Source organism: Erithacus rubecula (assembly GCF_903797595.1).
Source record: "Erithacus rubecula genome assembly, chromosome: 16".
NCBI classification, from domain to species: domain Eukaryota; kingdom Metazoa; phylum Chordata; class Aves; order Passeriformes; family Muscicapidae; genus Erithacus; species Erithacus rubecula.
In genome coordinates, this window is record NC_136668.1 from 14206108 (window position 1) to 14216110 (window position 10003).

The 10003-nt window shown below is 44.1% G+C and overlaps 1 protein-coding gene and 1 long non-coding RNA gene across 4 annotated transcripts in view; one reads left to right on the plus strand and one right to left on the minus strand.

The window, feature by feature from the left end:
• The window catches only part of RNF145 (ring finger protein 145), a 45106-nt gene extending 39918 nt beyond the window's left edge, over positions 1-5188 (minus strand). The window contains exon 1 of one of the 3 annotated variants that reach the window (XM_079319443.1): positions 4911-5188. The gene's annotated coding sequence lies outside the window, so the exon portion shown is untranslated. Of the gene's footprint in view, positions 1-836; positions 1035-4319; positions 4734-4910 lie in introns of those variants that run through there. The other 2 variants (XM_079319444.1, XM_079319445.1) reach the window with 2 other exon arrangements.
• A 133-nt stretch (positions 5189-5321) lies between these two features.
• On the plus strand, positions 5322-6073 carry LOC306808858. Its single transcript, XR_013776116.1, has 2 exons — positions 5322-5510; positions 5616-6073. It is a non-coding gene; the product is annotated as an uncharacterized lncRNA (long non-coding RNA).
• The last annotated feature ends 3930 nt before the right edge of the window (positions 6074-10003 follow it).

Genomic DNA, 10003 nt, shown 5'->3' on the forward strand with positions numbered 1-10003 from the left:
GCACCCATTTATCCAAACAGGTACAAAATTACATTAGCAGAAAGAAGTTTGTACCTTTTGGAAAGAATTAATCATAGAGTCACTCAATAGTTACAAAAATAAACTGGAATATATGCAAATATAAGTTATTCCAAGACTACTGCCACCAAAAATCACCACAGAAAGAAATTCCAGTCAAGATCAGAACCTCAAAACCAGATTTGATCCTGCTACATTCAGCCTCACATCTGTGAACAAAATGCTCATTCTGCTACAGCATCACAACCTAAAATACTTGGCAAGATTGACTAAAATCCAAAAGTGAGAATTTCAATTTCTGTTTCTCACAACCATGAAATTTTAGTTACTCTGGAACATCACTAACAAGCAGATTCTGGTCTGTAGTTTAGTGTCCACGTTAGATTATTTCTCAGTAAGAGATTCTGAAACTAAAAATAACACCAGGAAAACCTTTTGTTACCCTGTGATGTAAACTCTGCCAGACAGACTTTGAAGAAGAAAAAAAAAAACTTTAAAAATAAACCCAAACATAATATAAAATATACAACTCCTATGTGTAGCTGTAGAAAAGTTCAGTGTCACAGTTCAACAACTAAAATTAGACACATCATCTGAGTTGTACAAACTCACTCTATTCTTTATACCTGTCCTGGTCTGGAGAGCAAAAGGAATTTGGATTACAGAAACCCATTCTTCAAAGACTCAGATCTTTCTATCATCAGTCTGGGAGGGACAGAACAAAGGGAAGGAACAGGATGGAAAGGTTTATCAAATATGCACTTAGAAAAGAATCTCCCTGTGTGATTCTGTAGAGAAAAAAAAAAAAAAAAACAAACCTAGAATTCAGAGTACATGAGTCACCAATCCATCAAAAGGGCTCTCTCCCTGGAAGACAGTGGCAAGGAAAGGAAAAGGCTCCTTGCTCCTATGCAATTTAAATTGGCTAACAAGGACAGCAATCAAGGATTTCTGCTGAGAAGGGCAGATCCAGGGAGATACCAAGAGCAGGAATAAAGTCCTGGAACACTGCAGACATGCACAGCAACACCAGCACTGGCACCAGTCACTGCTCCTGCAATGCTCAGTCCCAGATCACTGGAGTAGTTCAGAAATTTCAAACAATAACCACAGAGTATTTAGCCTTCCATTTAAAGGTTTAGAGAGAGTCAGTCAGCAAACAGACAGCTCGATCTTGCTGTGTAAGCAGTTAACAAGAACAAACAACATTTTTTTCCTCCTTATTTTTGTTTCTTCTTATTTTTCCCCTTTTTTCCCATCTGGTCTAAAAATATGGATTGCTATACAGCTGCTGCAGTGGTGGGCCTGAAGAACTGGTATTTCTACCTAGAAAACATAGTAATTCCTACATTCTTACTCATCCAAGACTCATTCAGATGTGAATTGTGGCACAGCTAAGGTTAACCATTCCAAACAAATACAGCACGTGTTTTGCAAAAGCAAACGTTGCTGCAAAATAAATTAGGTCAAACTCTTCTCTGTTCACAAGGACTTCAGTGAACATGAATTCACATTAAAGGCATATTAAAAATGGACAAAAGCAACAAGGGAAGGTTAATTGCAGAGAATAAAAAAAAAAAATAAACTACATTTTCAACTTTCATTAATTCTAGCAAATTTTATATGAGAGGAAAGAAAACCAATCCAGGCAATGAAGATACATATCAAAGAGCTGTGAAGATAAAAGTTTTCTTTAAAGATTTATTTCTCAAGTACATTTATACACTATGAACAATTTCAGCCCACTCTCAATCATACAGCAAATGCATTATATTATTTACAGGCAGCCTGTAAAACATGCTGTGGCTTTTATTTTTCATAATGAGCAGGTAAGACAAAGGAAGGGAACTCAGGGACTAACACATGTTCACAAAAGCTCCACCAGGTATGCAGCAAAATCCTTCCTTCTGTGGATTCCTATGGGATCCAAGCTCTGCCTGCCACGATCGGTTCAAACACAGTCACACTAAGAGGGGCTACTTGGTTTTGAGATCAAGGCTTAGTTTGGCACCTGAAAGACAGTAAGCTAATTCATTAAACTTAAAATGTAATTAATAATACCCTTAATTAAAATCTTCAAAAGAAAATCTAAATTGACTCAACAAACTAAACTGCTCCGAGGTCCTTTGTGGCTGCCCGGTTTCTCACCAGTTCAAGGTTTGGTTTATTAACCAGTTATTCAGCAGGGGGTTTTTTTGCCATCACAGCCATGTTTGCAAGCCCACACCTACAAGCCTGCCTAACCACATTTGTATCAGCACATTCTGAGAAAATCTGGGCAGCAATCCCAGCGCGCCTCTGCAGAGGAGAGAATACCCAGAGGAGCTGCACACCGAGCATTAATGAGAGCCCAGGATGATGCAGTGACATCCCACCCCAGAGAGCTGGATCCCAGGGACACCAGAGACACAGGCACAGCTCACAAAAACCCCTGCAACCCAAACGTGTTACCAGGATGAAGCCACACCACGGGGTTAAATATATTCCATCCTCCACAGTTGCTCAGAGAGTTTTTAGCCATTTCAGACACAACCTATGTTTACAACCTGCAACAACAATAACTAGTTACCAGACCAGGACAAAGTTAAAAGAGAAAATAAGACTTTCAAGATTTCTCTAGGTCAGCACTGATAAAGTTTCCATCACTGCTGCTGCCTTATCTGTTTTCTGAATCATGTAAATAAAGCTTCAAGGCCTGTGAAATAGACAGCTCAGCTTCCTGCAGCACCAGACTCGCTTGACAGAAATATCAAATGCACGGTGGAAATACCCAGAAAAGTTCCCTTTAAAACATACTCAAACTCAAGATACACAACCAAAGAATTCTTCCAGAAAAGCTCCTCAAGATGAAGTACCCACTTCTGAGTGCTCCTCCCAAGTATGAGACTAATTACAGAGCAGCAGGGCCTCTCTGAAATGAGAGAAGCTGGAAGGGCAGGGAAACAGGCACAGACGCCTGAATCACAATGAAGAACTGGACTTGAACATACACTTAAAAAGCAAAACGATGGTGAACTGTCCACTCTAACCACACCAAACACTGCCAGGTGTATTTGGAGCTAAAAATGGCTTCAGAAGAGTAAATCACCACATGGGCTCCGAAGGAGGGGAAGAGGAACCATCTGCACTGCTTGAAGAGGAGGAAACCGACCCAAGTTTAGCAAACAGCTCGGGAAGGTTTGTGTGAGTGCAACATCAAATACCAGGCAGGCTCAGAGAGTTTTCCAGGACACACCCAAGGCTCAGGGCTCACGGCGTGATGCACCTTTCTGCATCTGCACCAAGATACCCATCTCTGGCATCCTCTCCCAAAGGAAGGAATTCCCCAGCATTTCTTGCAGCAAACGTAGCTCAGTTCTCCATCAGAATCAAGGGGCTCTAACATCAGTAGCTCCTCAAGACTGATGTAAACAAAGTGAATCCCTGGTTTGGATGAGCAGCAGTTTTATACTGCTCTGTAAGATTTCTGATGAACCTTCTATGCAATGGTGGTCGCAAAGACAACCGTTTCCTAATGCTAATGAATTTAGCAATTAATTAAATCCTTCGGTGATATGATGACTCAAAAACCAAAGCTGATTACCAGTTATTAAAGCTAACTAGAAACAAAAAAAGATACTATTTCTCTTGCACAGGTCCTCTCCTATCTAAGATAACCAGCCAAAAAATGCCAAGGTTACAGATAAACCGAAGTCATGGGGTGCAATAACTTAGAGCGCCCACCTAAACAAAGCTTTTTTTTTCAATATATAAATTTAGCTTCATTAATCCTACAAGAATGATCCAAAAGTAATTAATAAATATTTCCTTCTTCTCCCAAGTTTTATCTCTACGGACATATTACAAACACAGACAAACCCTAACTGAAAGATATGTAAAAGTATCCAGGTCTGAAACACAAGTTAGCTGAAACTCTTGTGCTAAAAACTGCATAAGAAATGAATACAACACCTACAGATTTAAAAAAAAAAGTATTCTGAATGAGATCACAAATGGCTAATATTTATGAGTCAAACACATTACACCAATCTCACTTTTCTTTGGTATATTTTGCTCAGTTTCTAATATTCTCCTTCATTCGCTGATACTTGTGGCATTACACATACACAAAAAATTTCACATTTTTTCAATTTATTCCCCCAATCACATTATTTATGCACCAGGTCCCACACACACACCCCCAAAAAGGCAGCACAACCAGAAGGTAAGAATCCCTCTAAGAGCTCCATCTGTCACAAGTATACTTGGTACGCAGAACTACTCCCGAGCTTAGAAGAAAACCGAAAATTCTCACCACAAACCTTATTTTAAAAGGCTACAGAAGGTCTCATAAAACCGACTGGCATAAGCAGGGAAGATGGAAAGAGCCCTGCTCTCCGTGCCACGGGCAGGCTGTTCCTTACATAAGCATGACCATATGCTCCGGGGCCCGTCTCCAGGAGAGGTGCCCGGCTGCGCTCCGTGCCTCAGCCGCGGGCCGGGGGATGCTCAGCCGGCTGCGGGCTCCGCAGGGCACGGCCCGAGCCCGGCCAGCCCCGCAGCCGAGCCAGCGGCTGTGTCAGGGCTGCAGCAGCTCGCAGCTCATCGCCGGGGCCAGCACGGGCGTGCGAAGCGCGGTCCCCGCTACCCCCCTTCCCCAGCAGGACACCTATTCCTTCAGCCCGGCGCAACTCCCGCGCTCGCCGCCGGCGCCGCGGGCAGCCCCGCGCATCCTGAACTCCAGTAACCCCGGCGGCTGCCGGCGCCGGCGGAGGAGGGGAGCGGGGAGGGGAAGGGGGGCGGAGGGCGGGGAGGAGCGGGGCGGGGGGGCTGCGCGCAGGGAAGGCCGGGGAGCCCCGGTACCGGCGGCAGCGGCGGGGGCGCGTGCCTGAGGCGGCGCGTGCGGGAATCACCTGAACCCGCGGGGTCGCCGCCGCCGCCTCCTCCTCCTCCTCTTCTCACCCCCTCTCCCCGGTGGCGCGGCGGTGGCTCCGCGCTCCTCACGCCGACGGCGGCGGCGGCAGCGGCGGCGGTGGTGGTGGTGGTTCGGTGCCCGGCGGCAGAGCGGCTCCTCGAGGCACCATGGCCGCGCCGCGCCGCCTCAGGGCGCCGCCGACACGCCGCGGCCCCGCGGACGGGCGGCCATGGCCCCGCTGCCTGCGCGCGCGCGCCGCCCCTCTCCGCGCATGCGCGCGCCCCGCCCGCGGAGCCGCTCCTCCGCCTCCCCCCGCCCCGACTCCGGCAGGTCCGGGCGGGGGGAGCGGAGCGGAGTTTTGGGTGAAAACAGCCGGGATTTGGCTGCAGGGCGCTCCTCCAGCCGGGAACGGGCTCTGTGCATTGCTCGGGGACCCTCTTGCCCGCCCACAGCCCTGAATAGGCGGAGGTTGGGGTTTAAATTCCGGTGGGAGCGCAGGGTTGGGGTTTGGGTCCGGGTCCTCTCGGGACGTGCGGACTCGCCAGGGCAGCTGCGAGTGTGGAAGATGACTCAGGAAAGTCGGTCAGCAAAATTTGAGGTAGTGTCTGAGCAGATGTTTAAAAGGCAGCCCTGCTACTTTAATAATACTCCTTCCTGGCCTTGTGCTGTATTACTTTTTTTTCAGTATTACTGTTTTTTCCAGTGTTGTGTTGCAGAGCCTCCAGTCAGCTTCCTTGTGAGTTCAACCAGAAAAGCACCAGATTTTCTCTGTTATTGCCATTTTTCAGCTGGAGACCCTGGAGCTTCCTCACAGCCCAGCCCAGCCCAGTGTAGTTTCATACCTTGCAGCTCACAGACCTTGCATGGAAAGTTTCATCAGTATTTGCTCATCTTGTCTGGGTTGCATAGCCAAGCCCTAGAATACATTCTTAAATGCTATGGAAAAACTTATTTCACAAAACGAGTAATGTTTTTTACCTTAGTATTAAAAAAAAAAAAATACAAAGCCACATTGTCTGGAACATGGCAAAAAAAAAAAAAAAAAAAAGCAACAACTTTGCTGCGGTGAGGAATGAGGGAATGCACTGAACTGGAAAATCCTGTAGTTCACATGGGTTGGGCTGGCCAACTTAATAATTGCTTTTTTCCTTCCATCTCTAATGAGAACTGGAGCATTCACAGACACAGGTATTAACAACACCTCAACACAGCGTCTTTAACTGTGAAACAGAGATTTTAAAATAAGGGGTTTGAGTGTCTGTTCGCATTGTGCTTTGCAAAATTACTTTGATTAACTTAAGGTTTTCAAAACACCAGGAGAAAAGGGTAGTTTGAACATGTCCATCCTCAGATTTGGAGTTCACCCTGGGCCAATCTTCTCCTCAACTCCAGAATGCAGCAGGCAGGAGATCAAGTGGCACAACTGACAGGAGTCTCCCAAACCTTTGCAGGTACCATGGAATAGCTCAGCACCATTTTTTACAGCCTTCTGATTTTAATACAATTTAAATATAAATAGCAGGCTTTGTACTGAAAAATGTTTACTTTAAATCTATTAGTTTAGAAAGAACAAAGCTGCAGACTCAACCAAAGGGCACCCACATGTGATTATTACTCATAAGCACTCTGTGTTCTGGTCAGGTTTAGGAGATTCACTGAGCCCCTTCTGCACAGGGCTGCTCTGACCTGCTCAGTGTTTCTCTTTCCTCCTTTGTCACTTAACAGGTCCCTGCATCACAAGTGTTTGCAGCTCTCTTATGTATCTGTTTATTAATCATGCCACTATCACCTAATCCTTTTCTTGTACCTGGGGTAAGCCCTGCTCCAAACTCTGGGTTTCTGCAGAGAACATGGGAAAACAGCTTCACCAGACTGCAGCCACCTCATTCTTCTGGCTCAGCCCACCCACAACTGCATCCTGCTCCTCTCCAGTACCCCACTTCTTATCACAGGGAATATAAACCAGCTGTCATATAAGGCATAAGAATTCCAGCTCCCTTTCTAGGGGCTGCTTGTCTACTCATGCCATACATGGAAAAAAAAAATCACAAGTCACTTCTTGTCTACTCTTTATGGGCTTGGTTCAGTTTGCAAGCAAACAGTAGGAACTGAACTCCACATTTATTTCATTCAATCCTCTCTCAGCATTTAATTCTGCATGTGTTACTTCACAAAAGCAAAGGTTTTTTAATGAGCAGACCAGGTATGTGGCATTACAACTGTCTTGTCAGGCATGGCTTTCTGCTTCATTTCTCCAGAATTTTTTAAGACTCTCCTGCATCTGACACTGGGTGGCTGAGAATTCTGAACTCAATGATTATTCATCTCTCATTATCAACAAAGGCCTTTGGATTCCAGAATTTCAGTGATCAGCAATTGAGGACTGAAGGGCACTGCTATAGTGACATCTCATTAAAACTTTGAAAAGACTTTCTCAGAGTTCAGATAATGTGGAAGCTTGATTTGTCCATGCAGATGGACACATGCCAGCACCCCAAACTGCTTACAAAGAAAATCCCTCATAAAAATTCTCAAAGAGCAGCAAAATATGCTGACATGGAAGGATACTGCATGCATAAGGTGGACAGTAACATGGGCAGTTTTATTTGAAGCTTTTTATAAACCATTGTTTCAAAAAATATTCATACATACATATGCAAAAGCAAAGGAATGTCTTAATGAGTAGGTTATTGGACAAAAAGCTAACTAATGCAAAAATGACATTGCCTGTGAAACCTAATTTGATAACTCATGTATAATACTGGTGGCAGCCAGCCCTCAAAGCCTTTGTGTTCCCTTCTTGCAATTTTATCCCATTCACTAAACAAAAAGGAACAAATAAACTGTAATTAAACTTTTAATTCCTCCAGAAACCCATACCCAGAAATAGAAATTGGGAGCATTACTGGGAAATGGCAACAGAGTCAATGCAGCAATCTGATTTAACTCCTCTCACTCTATAATCCCATCTCAAAAATTCCTGGTTTTCACAGTGACCCTATTCCCTAAATTTCTTGCCACCACTTAGCTTCTCATCATCTCCTAATTTTTCCTGTCATTCTTGATGCTTTTCAGAGCTCTTTCTAGAATTCAGTTGATTTCTCTTTTTTTTTTTTTTGTTTTTGTTTTTGCTGTTTTTAGGAAACCATTCCTGGAGTATCACTGATAATTAAATCTCTCCTTTGATCACATTTATCTTCACCCCTCTCATAACACTGGACAGTGCTGACTCCAAACACATCAACAGCTGCTGTGATTTCCAATGTACCTAAAGGAAAGCCAGAGCAATCTCTGTGTTGGGAAGCTGGAGAGCTGTGTGGTGATGTAAGGAAAGGGATGAATCAGGTTTTGTTTGGTGAATAAAAGGATCACAGTTCTTTCCCGAGATCCCTTGCCAGCGGGGCATAATCTAGAATACAAAGAATCGAAGTAAATAAAATAAAAATCATTGGGCTGAATAGTGGCAGAAGAATAACAGTTGCATTCAGAAGGTGGAAAATCATATGGTACATGGGAACAAGCCTCTAGTATTTATAGCATCTCACAGTGCCAACACTCACTAAATAACCCTGAAAAAACTCCTGTAAGGAAACTACATAAATAATATTCTAACCTCCCCTTTACTGATAAAGCAGCTGAGACAGAGACTGTATTAGTGCTAACCTGAAAATGTGCTTCACTTCAAGCTGGAGGCATTTCTGAGTCTCCAAGGGAGCTGGCAGCTCTAAAGCATTGCTGAGCTCAGGGAACGCGGCGCTCGGAGCCGTGCCCGGAGTGACAGTGACTCACAATCACAGGGAGAACTCAAATCCTGCATTTCTGGGGCACAGGGATGGCAGTGGCCAGCACACCCCACTGCATCATGAGCAGGGCTGCAAACACTTGGATTGTATGGAATTGCAGAGTTTGATATTGTCAGATAGCGCTGCCTTTACCACCTGCTTAGAACAAATTATTAACCAGAGAAAGAGGATGGGGAAAAAGCAATAAAGTATCATAGGAAATCATAAAAAGAGGCACTAGGGGAAAGCAAAAAGCTAAACAGTCTAAGAGTAAAATACACTGGTACCAAAATGTATTTTAAGGATTATTTTATTCTTAGTGGAGAATATGGACTCTGCTCTGGACTTTTTCCAAACATGGGTTCAGCTTAGAAGTGGGGTAGAAAGGCTGGTGCATATTCAAGTTTTCTGAGCCAAAAAGAAATTTGGGGGAAAAAAAAAATTCAGACTTTGAAATCTGTGCTGTTGGCCTTTATGTAGTCTGCAGCACATTAACATCTGCACTGACTCTCCCCCATTAAAGTCACTGAATAAACAAATATTTAGCACCTCAGCCTTGCAATGTCATCTTCTTTTGCTTTCCAACTCCTTCCATCACAGAGGTGTGATCTAATCTCTTAATTCTCAAAGCAACCTTTTGAGGTTCCCACAGCTTTCAGCTTTAAATCATGATTTCAAAGGACTCTTACCCAGCATCTCCCAGAGCTGCTAGTGGGAATTTTGCTCTCTTACATGCAGCATGAATAGCAATTTAGATGAGCTCCTGGGCTTCAGTACTTATGCACAGGAGCATATTGCACAAAAGGATCAGAAATGCGTGATGTGAACACGAGGCACAGGAAGGGAGCCAGCAGGCATCAATCTGACATGCAGCCACTTCTTTTATTTCACCCTGGAGCATCCCAGGATGTAGCAGTGCACATCAAGGTGAAAGGGAACATGCATTTGCTTTCAAATTTTCCCACTGTTCTTCCTTTCTCCTTGCCCTGCTAATTTACCACAGTGCAAACCCAGAGAGTCCCACCATGAAACACTTTCTCCAGTATAAAGATTGTGCTGTTTGGGCTTTGAATTGTAATTACATGGTTTTAGTCAAATCACTTTGCCACTTTGCATTTAGTAACATTAGGATTGAGCACCACCATGTGTTTCACAGCTAAATAAAATTATGTATTTATCTGCATTAATCTTGTCAGGATGAGAGGATACCAAAACACAAGCATCAGACCAGAAATTAAATATGCATTCTTATACTTTTCCATATCACTCCTCAAACAAAAAACAAAACCAAACCCAAATCCTTACTGCC